The sequence below is a fragment of the Equus caballus genome, chromosome 7 (genome assembly GCF_041296265.1).
Source record: "Equus caballus isolate H_3958 breed thoroughbred chromosome 7, TB-T2T, whole genome shotgun sequence".
NCBI lineage: Eukaryota > Metazoa > Chordata > Mammalia > Perissodactyla > Equidae > Equus > Equus caballus.
This window is the reverse complement of record NC_091690.1, coordinates 60,643,028-60,654,236: the sequence shown is the minus strand read 5'-3', so window position 1 is coordinate 60,654,236 and position 11,209 is coordinate 60,643,028. Positions and strand designations below refer to the sequence as shown.

The following is an 11,209-nucleotide window of genomic DNA, read 5'->3' as shown; positions in this document are numbered from 1 at the left end:
TTATCCTAATTACAAATCCAGAAATGTGCTTCATAAGTAATCAATAAAGAACAAGAAAATGTGGTTTGATATAGAATTTTCTAATATTTGTTTATCAATATACATTGAGTACCCATTGTAGCCACCCCTGACGCAGGAAGGGTTAATAATCACTGCAAAAGGCTTGCCAACAAACTGTGACCCAGAGGTGAGGAGGCCGGTTAGCCAATGATGGGTAAGACCTCCAGGGGGAGGCAACCTAAGCCAGGCACCAGTCGCCCGGGGGCACAGATGGAGACACGAGATCAGGAGCAGGAGGGGCCGTTGCCTAGGAGGCCTTGCATGCTCCAAGATAAAATATACGAGCACAGCAATAACATGATAATATTAAAACAGAGGCCAAGGGAGGGCTCCTTGAGAAATCACTAAGAATTCTTGGCATTCGCTAATTACATTGTCCAGAACACCTGTGTATGTTTAACAGATGTAAGCTATGTATATATTGAAACACTGGTTATGATAAACTCAGAGTGGCCATCAGCCCTCTCCACATCTATCCTGATGCGTACATTGGACTGTGACACCGACACCCATTATAAGCAAGACACTGAGATGAACAACAGTCTTTGTCTTTGAGAAGCTCCAAGTCTAGAAGGGAAGAAAAACACAAGCAAGTACATTCACTACATTATAATTGACAGATATTGTGCTCTGAGCAGCAGCAGGATTGTTCTTATTGATAATGCAGGAGGTCAGTTTCCTGGATCAACCTTCTCTGATGAAACATCTTAAAAATCCTGAATATAACATTAAAAGTAAAATTTCAGCACTAATAAGCTCTCAGGAAAGTAAGAAATTCTCAGGTCAGTCACCGATAAAGAATAGCAATTTAACTTTTTTTTGGTGGGGGCGAGTCACCAAGTTACTTTATTTGAAGGAATGGTACAAATGAAAGAATTTAAGTAGATGTTTTGGTACAACTTACAGAAAAGATAAATGTAACCCTAACATTCATGCGCTGCCTGGTGACCAGGGAAGTCCTCTCATGACTATGGGAAACATCCTAAGGCTCAGTTCTTCCTATCATTGTCTTCCAGGGTGTGCTTGTCAAAGAGATACCCTGCCATGCCAGATTCTGGGGGCCCCATAATGGAAAAGTTGGTTACAGTGGTCATCCAATTCTTTGAAGAATTTTGTCTGCTTATTTAAGTAATGACTCTCAATGAAGGCACACAAATGGGGGCTATTTTCGTCAGTGGCCAGTTTGTGAGTACAGTCCCAGTAGTGACTGATTCATGCTTTTTCCCAAGTGTAACACACACTCTGTTGCATTCAGCCCATTCTCCCAGTCATCGTGATCTGGTTTCTTGATATCCTGAAGGAATGGCCACCTCGTTGGTTCTGCAGCTTTATCCGTTTCTCAGCATGTTTCCTCGTCTTATGAGATTGGTGAAGAAAGCATTTGGGAGAGTTCTTCAAAGCCACATCATCTCAAAGCAGTAAGACATGGACAGGAAGATGTAGGAAGCATAGAGCTCCAGGTTGATCTGGGAGTTGATGGCGGCCTCTGAGTCAAGGTGGTAGTCCTGGCATACCTGTGAGGGGGACGTGGTCCTCATAGCACGTGGCTGAGGAGAGGTGGTGGCGGTGGTGGAGGCTGGGGTAGTCTGAGGGAGCTGTGAAGAGGCGATGAAAGGTTGGCTCTGAGCGCCAGGCAGGGTGGGGGATGAGTGCCCGTTCAGTCCAAGCACTGTTGAGGCAGGAAACTGCGGGACTCTTGGTGAAGAGCTAACAAATGAATTCAGTAAAGTTGTAGGACACGAAATCAATGCACAAAATTCTGCGCTATTTCTTCATACTAATAATGAACTATCAGAAAGAGCAATTAAGAAAACAATCCTGTTTACAAATTCATCAAAAATAATAAAATACATAGGAATAAACTTAACTAAGGAGGTGAAAGACCTGTATGTTGAAAAGTACAAGGCATTACTGAAATTGAAAACATAAATAAATGGAAAGATATTCTGTGCTTATGGATTGCAAGAATTAATATTGTTAAAATGTCTATACTACCTGAAGCAATGTACAGATTCAATGTGATCTCTATCAAAATTCCAATAGTACCTTTTACAGAAATGGAACAAACTGGTCTAACATTTGTATGGAACCATAAAAGACACCAAATAGCCAAAAAAATCTTCAAAAAGAAGAACAAAGCTGGAGGCATCGTGCTTCCTGGTTTAAAATTATATTACAAAGCTATAGTAATTAAAACAGTATGGTATTGGCATAAAAACAGACACATAGATCAATGGAACAGAATAGAGAGCCCAGAAATAAGCCCATTTATATACGGTCAATTAATTTACAACAAAGGAGCCAAGATTATACAATGGGGAAAGGACAGTCTCTTCAATAAATGGCGGTGGGAAAACTGGACAGCCACACACAAAAGAATGAACCTGGACCACTGTCTTGCACCATACACAAAAGTTAACTCAATGGATTAAAGACTTGAACATAAGACCTGAAACCGTAAAACTCCTAAAAGAAAACATAGGTGGTAAGCTCCTTAATATAGGTCTTGGCAATGATTTTTTTTAATCTGACACCAAAAGAGAAAGCAAAATATAAACAAGTGGAACTACGTCAAACTAAAAAGCTTCTGCACAGAAAAGGAAATCATCAACAAAATGAAAAGGCAACCTACTGAAAGAGAGAAAATAATTGCAAATCTATATCTGATAAGGGGCTAATATCCAAAGTATACAAAGATTTCATACAACAATAGCAAAAAATCAAACAATCTGATTAAAAAATGGGCAGAAGTTCTGAACAGACATTTCTCCAAAGAAGAAATACACATACATGGCCAATAGGTATATGAAAAGATGCTCAATATCATTAATCATCAGGGAAGTGCAAATCAAAACTACCATGAGATGTCACCTCACACCTGTTTGAATGGCTATTATCAAAAAGACATGAAATAAGTGTTGGTGAGGATGTGGAGAAAGGGGAACTCTTGTACACTATTAATGGGAATGTAAATTTGTACAATCCTTGTGGAAATCAGTATGGAAGTTCCTCAAAAAATTAAAAATAGAACTACCACATGATGCAGCAATTCCACTTCAGGGTATTTATCCAAAGAAAATGAAATCACTAATTTGAAGAGATATCTGCACCCCCATGTTCATTTAAGCATTATTTATAATAGCCAAGATATGGAAACAACCCAAGTGTTCATCAATGGATAAAGAAATTGTGGCATATATATATATAGATATATAATAAATAGATAAATAGATATAGATATAGACATTGGAGTATTATTGAGCCATAAAAGGAATGAAATATTGCCATTTGTGATGACACAGATGGACTTTGAGGGCATTATGCTAAGTGAAATAAGTCAGGCAGAGAAAGACAAATACTGTATGATCTCTCATAAGTGGAATCTAAAAAAGAAACAAAAACAAGTTTACAGATGTAGAGAACACACTGGTAGTTATAAGAGAAGGGCGGGTAGGAGGGAGGTGGGAGAAATGAGTAAACTTTTTTTTTAGTTTAAATGTATTGAATATGATTTTTTAAAATAAATAAATTTGAAGCATTAATAAACTCTTGGGAAAGTAAGAAATTCTCAGCTCAGGCACTGATAAAGAATGGCAACTCACGGGCCGGCCCATGGCCTAGTAGTCAAAGTTCCACCTGCTCCACTTCGGCAGCCCAGGTTTATGGGTTCAGATCCTGGGTGTGGACCTACTCCAATTATCAGCCATGCTGTGCAGGCATCTCACATACAAAGTGGAGGAAGGGTGGCATGGCTGTTAGCTCAGGGCTAATCTGCCTTAAGGGGAAAAAAAAAAGAGGAAGATTGGCAACGGATGTTAGATCGGGGAATCTTCCTCACACACACAAAAGAATGGCAATTCAAAGAACTAAGTAAAGCTTTGCAGGTGGAATTCACTCTAAGGACAATCACCAAACTATAGGAATTTGAGTTCAGGTTTTCATGGACTCATGGAATGAAGGAGACAGGAAGCAAAGCCCAAGGCCTGCCAAAAGCAAGGAGTCAATAGATTTCTCTGTTCAAGTTAGGGCCTCGAGTGTATAAGGACCTCTTTAGTATAAGGATGATGTAGAACCAAAAACAAAGGTAATAAAATCTCTTTTGGTGGATTGAAAGATTGTCTTGAACCTTGAGAATGGATCCCAAATGAAAAATGACCAGCAAGAATTGAGAACCATAACAGCCCTGACTCAGGTTTGCAATCTATAATCTCACCATCTGATTCAAAAGAAACCCAGTCACATCTTTAAATTACAGTGGTCCTGTATTGGCAGCACTTGGCAAAAGCAAATTCAAATTGCCTCTGTAGTACTCACCTTTATCCAAGGCCTCAAATAATTCCCATGAATAAAACTCCAAGGATAATAGGCTCATGAAAAGAAAGAAAGACAATAAACTAAATTCACAAGGAAACAAAGTAACATAAATAAGAACCAGCATGAAATAGCAGACATTGTCTTACAAAAACAGATAATTAAATTACCAGATACAGATCATAAAATAACTGTTTAATATGCTTAAAGAAATAAAAGATGAGCTTGAAAATATGTATAGAAAAAAAAAGGAACTAGAATCAATGGCCAGATTAAAAATAGTTTAAATGAAACAATTGGGTTCAGCAGCATATTAGAGAGAGAAGAATAGAGAATCAGTAAAGTAGAAGATGGATCTGAAGAAATTATCTCAAGCCAGTATGGAGAGATGACATGGAATGTACAAAAGAGAAGCAAAGGGACATGGATAGTGGAGTAAGAAAATCTAACATACATCTCAGAGTTCCAAGAGGAGAAAAGGGAGGGATAGAAGCAATATTGGAATGAATTTCGGCTAAGAATTTTTTAGTACAAATAAGAGACCAATCCACATTTCTAAGAAGCCCAACAAATCACAAGTAGGATAAACAAGAAGAACTTGGATAAATTATAGTGAAACTACAGGACAATAAAGAAAAAGAGAACATCTTAAAAGCAGACAAGCAGAAATATTAGAAACATTCAAAGAAGTGAAACAAGGGGAGCCAGTTTCTCAGGAATGACAATAGAAATCAGGATGACGTAGTCAATGTACTGAAAGACAATAACTGCAACCTAGAATTCTAAACCCATTAGAATTATCTCTGAAAAACAAGAGTGGAACAAAGATGTTTTCAGACAAATGGAACCTGAAAGTTTTTACCAGCAATTGCCCTATACAAAAAAATTCTTAAGGGTGTATTTAAGGTAGAAGGAAATTCCTCCCAGATATAACTGCAAACAGCAATTGGAAGCAAAGAGAGTAATAAAAATGTGACTAAATATAAACAGACACTGACTATAAAACATAAAAAAATACTGGGGATTCAAAAAATAAAGGCAGAATATATGATAATGACAGCATTAGCGCCCACCCTAATCACCTTATTTTAACTTAATCACCTCTTTAAAGGCCCTATCTCCAAGTACAGTCATATTCTGAGGTACTGGGTGTTAGGGTTTCAACATACAAATTTTAGGGGGACACAGTTCAGTGCATAGAAGAAGCCTACAAAGGAAGCAGTCCTGGGTAAGGCTGGAGGACAAGGGGTCAGGGAAGGATGTCGCCAAGAAAAAAAAAGAGATTATTGGATGTATTTGCTATTGAGAGGTAATTGACTCTTCCATGGGAGAGTTTGGGAAGAAAGAATAATAGATACATAATTTTTAAACAAATCATGAAACAATTATTAATTCCAGGGAACCAAAATGTACAAAATACAAGAAACTGCATAGTTCAGCTGTGAACTATATTTAAATAGTTATAGCAATGCTGTATAATGATTTCATGAAAAATCCAGTGATATAACTATATTGGGAGGATGGAGAGGAATGCTGGGAAATTGGGTAGTGGTACAAGACACAAGTTTTTATCTTCCAAAGTAGAAAGTCAATAGACATTTAAAATGGAAAATTTGAGGACTAACGTATGAATGTTATTTAGAAACATGAAGGCATATAACGGGAGAAACAATGACAAGATTTGAAAATGATATCCTTTGGGGATCAGGATTGAGTTGATAGGAAGTGGCAGGAGAGGGGTTGTGTATATATGTTACTCAGATAAAATACATTTAATGTGGATTGTTAGAAGAGTACAACATTGTTTTATTTCAGATTATAGAATTAATGCATGTTCATTGCAGAAAATTTGAAAAATACGGAGGTGCCAAGAGAAAATACTTCACTGTTAACCTGATTATCTCAACACATGCTGCACCTGATACTGAGCAACAGCTTGATCTGCTCACTGCAAGATAAAAGGCCAAGCAGGTGGTGGTAGAGAAAGAACTTTAATAAGCGATAAGCTAGCATATTGGAAGATGGTGGACTATCGTTCTAAAAAATCCATCTTAAAGGGAACCGATTTGGAAATGACTTCTATAAGGCAAATGGGGTTAGGGAAGGGGCTAAGGAGTGTCAGGTGATGGATGACTGCAGCAAGTTGGGTGCCTCTCCATGGCGGATCTGCTGAATGCAACATTCCTGAGGAATCTAAGTAAACCTCAGTTACTTCTTTATCTGGGACAGAAGGAACAATTTGGGCAGAGGACATAAATTTTCTGCTAACAAGTTATTCTTTCTACCGGTTACAGATTAGCTTGCCTACATGCAGTTCTAAGCGTTTGTCTAAAACACATTGTGAGAATAAGCCAGGGAGGGGAGCATGTGGCCTTGGGGGCTGAAGTTCTAAGAGTCCTTTGCGCAGCGGTGAGTGTCTTTCATATTTCTTAAGACGTGAGAAGCTCACTATTGGTCACGTTAGCTTCTCAATGCTCCTGCGTGATGCTTAGTCAGGCGGAGGGCTGTCAGCAAGTTAGTCTCCAATCAGTGGCCCTCCTGCTGTTCTGCAAGGCAAGCTCAGGAATTTTGATTCCTTTGTTTCCCATGTTAACCTTGTGGGTACAGGCAGAGTTTCATCCTAATCCAGGGAAACTTTAACTCATTTGTCCTCGGTTTCACACCTGCTGTTTTATAATCTTATTAGTTAAAAGCATATGAAAATTTTCCCGTGACAATCCTTTCTATATTTAAAAAAAATTAAAATGTGAAAGGAAATCCAAAGAAGGTGATCACTAATTCTCCATGGAAATGAGAGGAAGATTCCACAAAAGAAGTAACATTTGAACTGGGTCTCAAAATATTAGAAGTAACAAAATAATTGAGCTCTTACTATGGGTCAGACAGCTAAATGCTTTACATGCATCATACCATTTAATTCTCATAATAAATCTGAAAGATAGCTACTGTTATCAATCTCAGTTTTACATAGTTGGAAATTAAGGCTTAGTGAGGTTTTTGCTCAAGGTTATTTGTCTAATGTATGGCAGTGTGAGAATTTTAAATACCATGACCACATGGTAAAGAGTGCCCTACATGTTGCTCTACAATGGGCCAGATGCCCAGTCTCCCTGCCTCCAAGGCCTGTGTCATTAACCTCTTCACCATACGTAGGAATTGGCTAAGTGAAGAAACGGAGGAGGATACTAAAGACAGAAGGAACCATACATTTATTAGTATAGAAGCATGAAGACTTAAGGCCTGGATTTGAGACAAACTTTTTTTCTGTGTGGAAATTATGCTATTTGTAGAAAGAGGTTTGGTTGAAGAGGTTAATTGGGGCCACAACAAAAACACCTTGATAAGCACAGACTTCTATCAGCAGGTTCTGCTTGTCAAACAGGGACATCCATATGCCCGACCATCAGCAAGAAAGGAGGCTTATGAAAGCACAGCATAAACAGGGCTCAGTTTTGACTTGTTAGTAAGTCATTTAAAACACTAATTTCATATGAAAACAAATGCAAATATATCATGGAGTAGAATGCAAAACTTATATGAATTCTTAAGTTAAAGCTGAAGACTTCAAAGATTCTTTTGCTTTTGGCAGGCTCCTATGACAAGCTCCTAAATCTCAAGGGTTTGAGTTTGATTCTCTCTCATTAGGAGTCTTTAGTGGAAAGTTTTTAAGGAATACTCTATGGAAAATATAAATCTAATTGAGAATGACATGGTTGATCAGATTACTTAAAATGTTATTTATCCCTAAGGAAGTATCATAACATATAACCATAATAATAAAAGAAATGCAATCATAGTTTTTCTTCCTTTTACTGACTCTAAACTGGAAATATATTAACCTGCATCAATGGTAGTGTTGATTTAGGAAGAATGTCAGCGAGTCAGAAGCCATAGCCTAAATTGAGAAATAAAAATCCCTAAATCTGTATTACTGCCATATACTGATCTGACTCAGAAAATTTCTTGACACTCAGTCTGTCTTCCCACTACCAAAATAATCAGTTCACCTGGAGACAAGAGTTATTTGGAGAACTTTAGACAAAACCATCAGTAGATTGAATGTATCTCTTTTCAAATAGAAACTCAGAAACTGATGCAAACCACACCTTACAAAATGGAGAAAATAGGTGTCTGCTGTAGTTAGCTTTGTAGAGGGAAAAGATGAGATTAAAACCTAGCAGCTTCGAAATGCAATGTGGTGTCCCAGATTGGATTTTGGAACAGAAAAAGGACAGTAGTGAAAAAACTGGTGAAATTCAAACATAGCCTGGAATTTAAGTAATAGTAATTTACCAATGTTGGCTTCTTCGTTTTGACAAGTGTACCGTGATAACGCATAATTAACATTAGGGAAAAGTGGGTGAAGGATATATGGGAATTTCCTGTGCTATCTTTGCAACATTTCTGTAAATCAAAATTATTCCAAAATAAAACATTAAAAATATTTAAAAACCATTAACTTCAATATTATGAATTGATGCCAAGTCCACAAAGAATTCTTAAAACTGTTGTAAGGCATGCTTAGGGCTTCCAAAATTTTCACCGTGTTGTTAGATTAGCTATTCAGAATGCATTGTTCGTTCATCATTAACAACTTTGTTATATTTATTAGAATTTTAATCTAGTTCCATCTGGATATTCAAGTCAGATCTCCATTTTTAAATCTCCATTCATCTACGCTTGGCAGTTAAAAATGTTTAAGATCTATGACTGTCTCCCGTCTGTGCTACAGACAGTAGGTTTGCATCCCTCTCTGCTGGCATAAAACGTGTAATTATGTGTGGAAAGTAAAAGTGGGGAGAGGTGCTCTCTGCCTTGTGACTGTTTAGCTTCAATAGTTTCTGCTTGTAAATCACTCGAGACCTGGACCACAGAACATTCTCAGAGAATTCAGCTTGGTTAGTATCCAGACTGGAACCTCCTAGGGCATACAAAAGCAAGGCTCTTTGAGGACTGGGTGATGCTAAGTGGGACGCCCTGAGTAATCCCTCTGAAGACCCCTGCACCTAAAAGAGCCATTGCTCCAGCTGGTCTCCCTTGTCTTATCTGGCTGTTTCAAATAATTCTTCTTCTTAGATGTCCCCAGATTCCTAGATTTGGACACAACTCTTTTTTAGAGAACTGACTGCTTAATCATCACTTCTTTATCCTCTTTCTATGCTCCTTGAACTCACGTTTTCTAGTTCCCTGAATTCTCCATGGTGATTGGACTCTCAGAACACCTGTTCTAATGCATTTGCTGGAGAATTGCAGTTTCACCAAACATGCATAGCCCTCCCCTGCCACACACACAATTACCATCTGTGGGAAAAGCTGGGGGCATTCCAGTTGTTCCCTCAAATTACAAGAGGGAAAGTCATTGACAGGTAAGAGGGTTCCAGGACCTGTAGTGAACAAGAAAGACAATTACCCAGAGCAGGCGGAAAATCAACATCTCTGCCAGAGAGAAGCCAATGACCATTTCTGTTTAGAAGCCTTTGCAAATAGCATAATAATTATATTATTGAAGTCTCAGATTGCTCATCAATACAATGGAATAAACATCACCTATGTCCCAGAGCTATTTTGAAGATTTAAAAAAACTGTAGCATTTAGTGGTACAGATACACCATAAGTCCTAAGTACTCAGTAAATGGTAGTTATTTTTCATGTTTTTATTTTTATTGTGTCAGAATGATATTTTAAAATATTAACTGATTTATCTTTCAATCAATCTTGTGCCCTATAACTTATCCATTACTCGTTCATGTGGATCATATCCTCCAGTACATCAAGGAAGGAAAGTTCTAATCAACTTAGAGAAAAGTGCTTTGAGTTTCTAAAGTCTAAGTCCTGTAGAAAGGTGGAACACAGAAAATACAAGAAGTCTCAGAGCTCTGCATTGCGCTGTGATTAGATAGCATCCTGAGGCAGGAAGGTTGGGGAAACTTTAAGGAAAAGCTAGAGGAAAAGTTGGGTCCTTGATACAGGGGAATTTTTATGCTGCCTTCTGGACACAGTCAAATGAGGGAGAACTATGGAAATCACAAACAGGTAAACACCAATTTTCCAATGACTGGTCCACAAAAAGCTCTTTAAGCTCAGAACTGAAAGAAGAAAAGGAGACAACTACGACAGGTTGTAGAGAGGGGGTGGGATAGTGAAGGAAGCATCCTAGGCAGAGAATTCTGGATAGACAAAGACGGGTGAGAAAATACTGGTATTTCTGAGGGACTACAAGTAGGTCATTGTGATTGCAGCCTGGTGAGAAAGGGTAGAGCAACGCAAAGAGAGGCTAGAGAAGAAAAAGAACATGGGACCTCACAAGTCCCTGTGGTCAGAATGAGGAACTTAGACATCAGAGCAATGGAAGCTATAGAGTGACATGACTTTAACACACTTTAGAGGATCACACTAACTGCTGTGTGGGAAGGGGCTGGAAGGGGCAGGAACCAAAGCAGGGAACTGGTTAGAAGTCCATTGGGACAGTCCACATAAAAGACTGCTTTGGGGCAATGGAGACAAAAGTAATTGAACATCTTGAGAGATATGTTGGAGGCTGTGGTAGGCTGAATAATCCACCCCACCCCCAAAGGTGTCCATACCGTAATTTCCAGAATTTTTGAATATGTGATGTTACACGGCAGAAGGGACTTTGCAGATGTATTAAGGTTATGTGGCTTCACATGAGAAGATTATCTTCGATTATCCAAGGGGACTCCAATCTAATCACATGAGCCTTTAAAAGGAGAAGTCTTAAAACTCCAGCTGGAAGCTAAAGAGGACTTTAGAAACATGTGGTATAAAGAGAAAGATAGTCAAAGACTGAGAATGATTTGACAGCCTATTACTGGCTCCA

At 38.3% G+C, this 11,209-nt stretch overlaps 1 pseudogene; it reads right to left on the bottom strand.

Moving 5' to 3' along the window:
- Positions 1-1,049: 1,049 nt before the first annotated feature.
- Positions 1,050-11,209, bottom strand: part of LOC100630358 (ferritin heavy chain-like) — a 30,166-nt pseudogene continuing 20,006 nt past the window's right edge.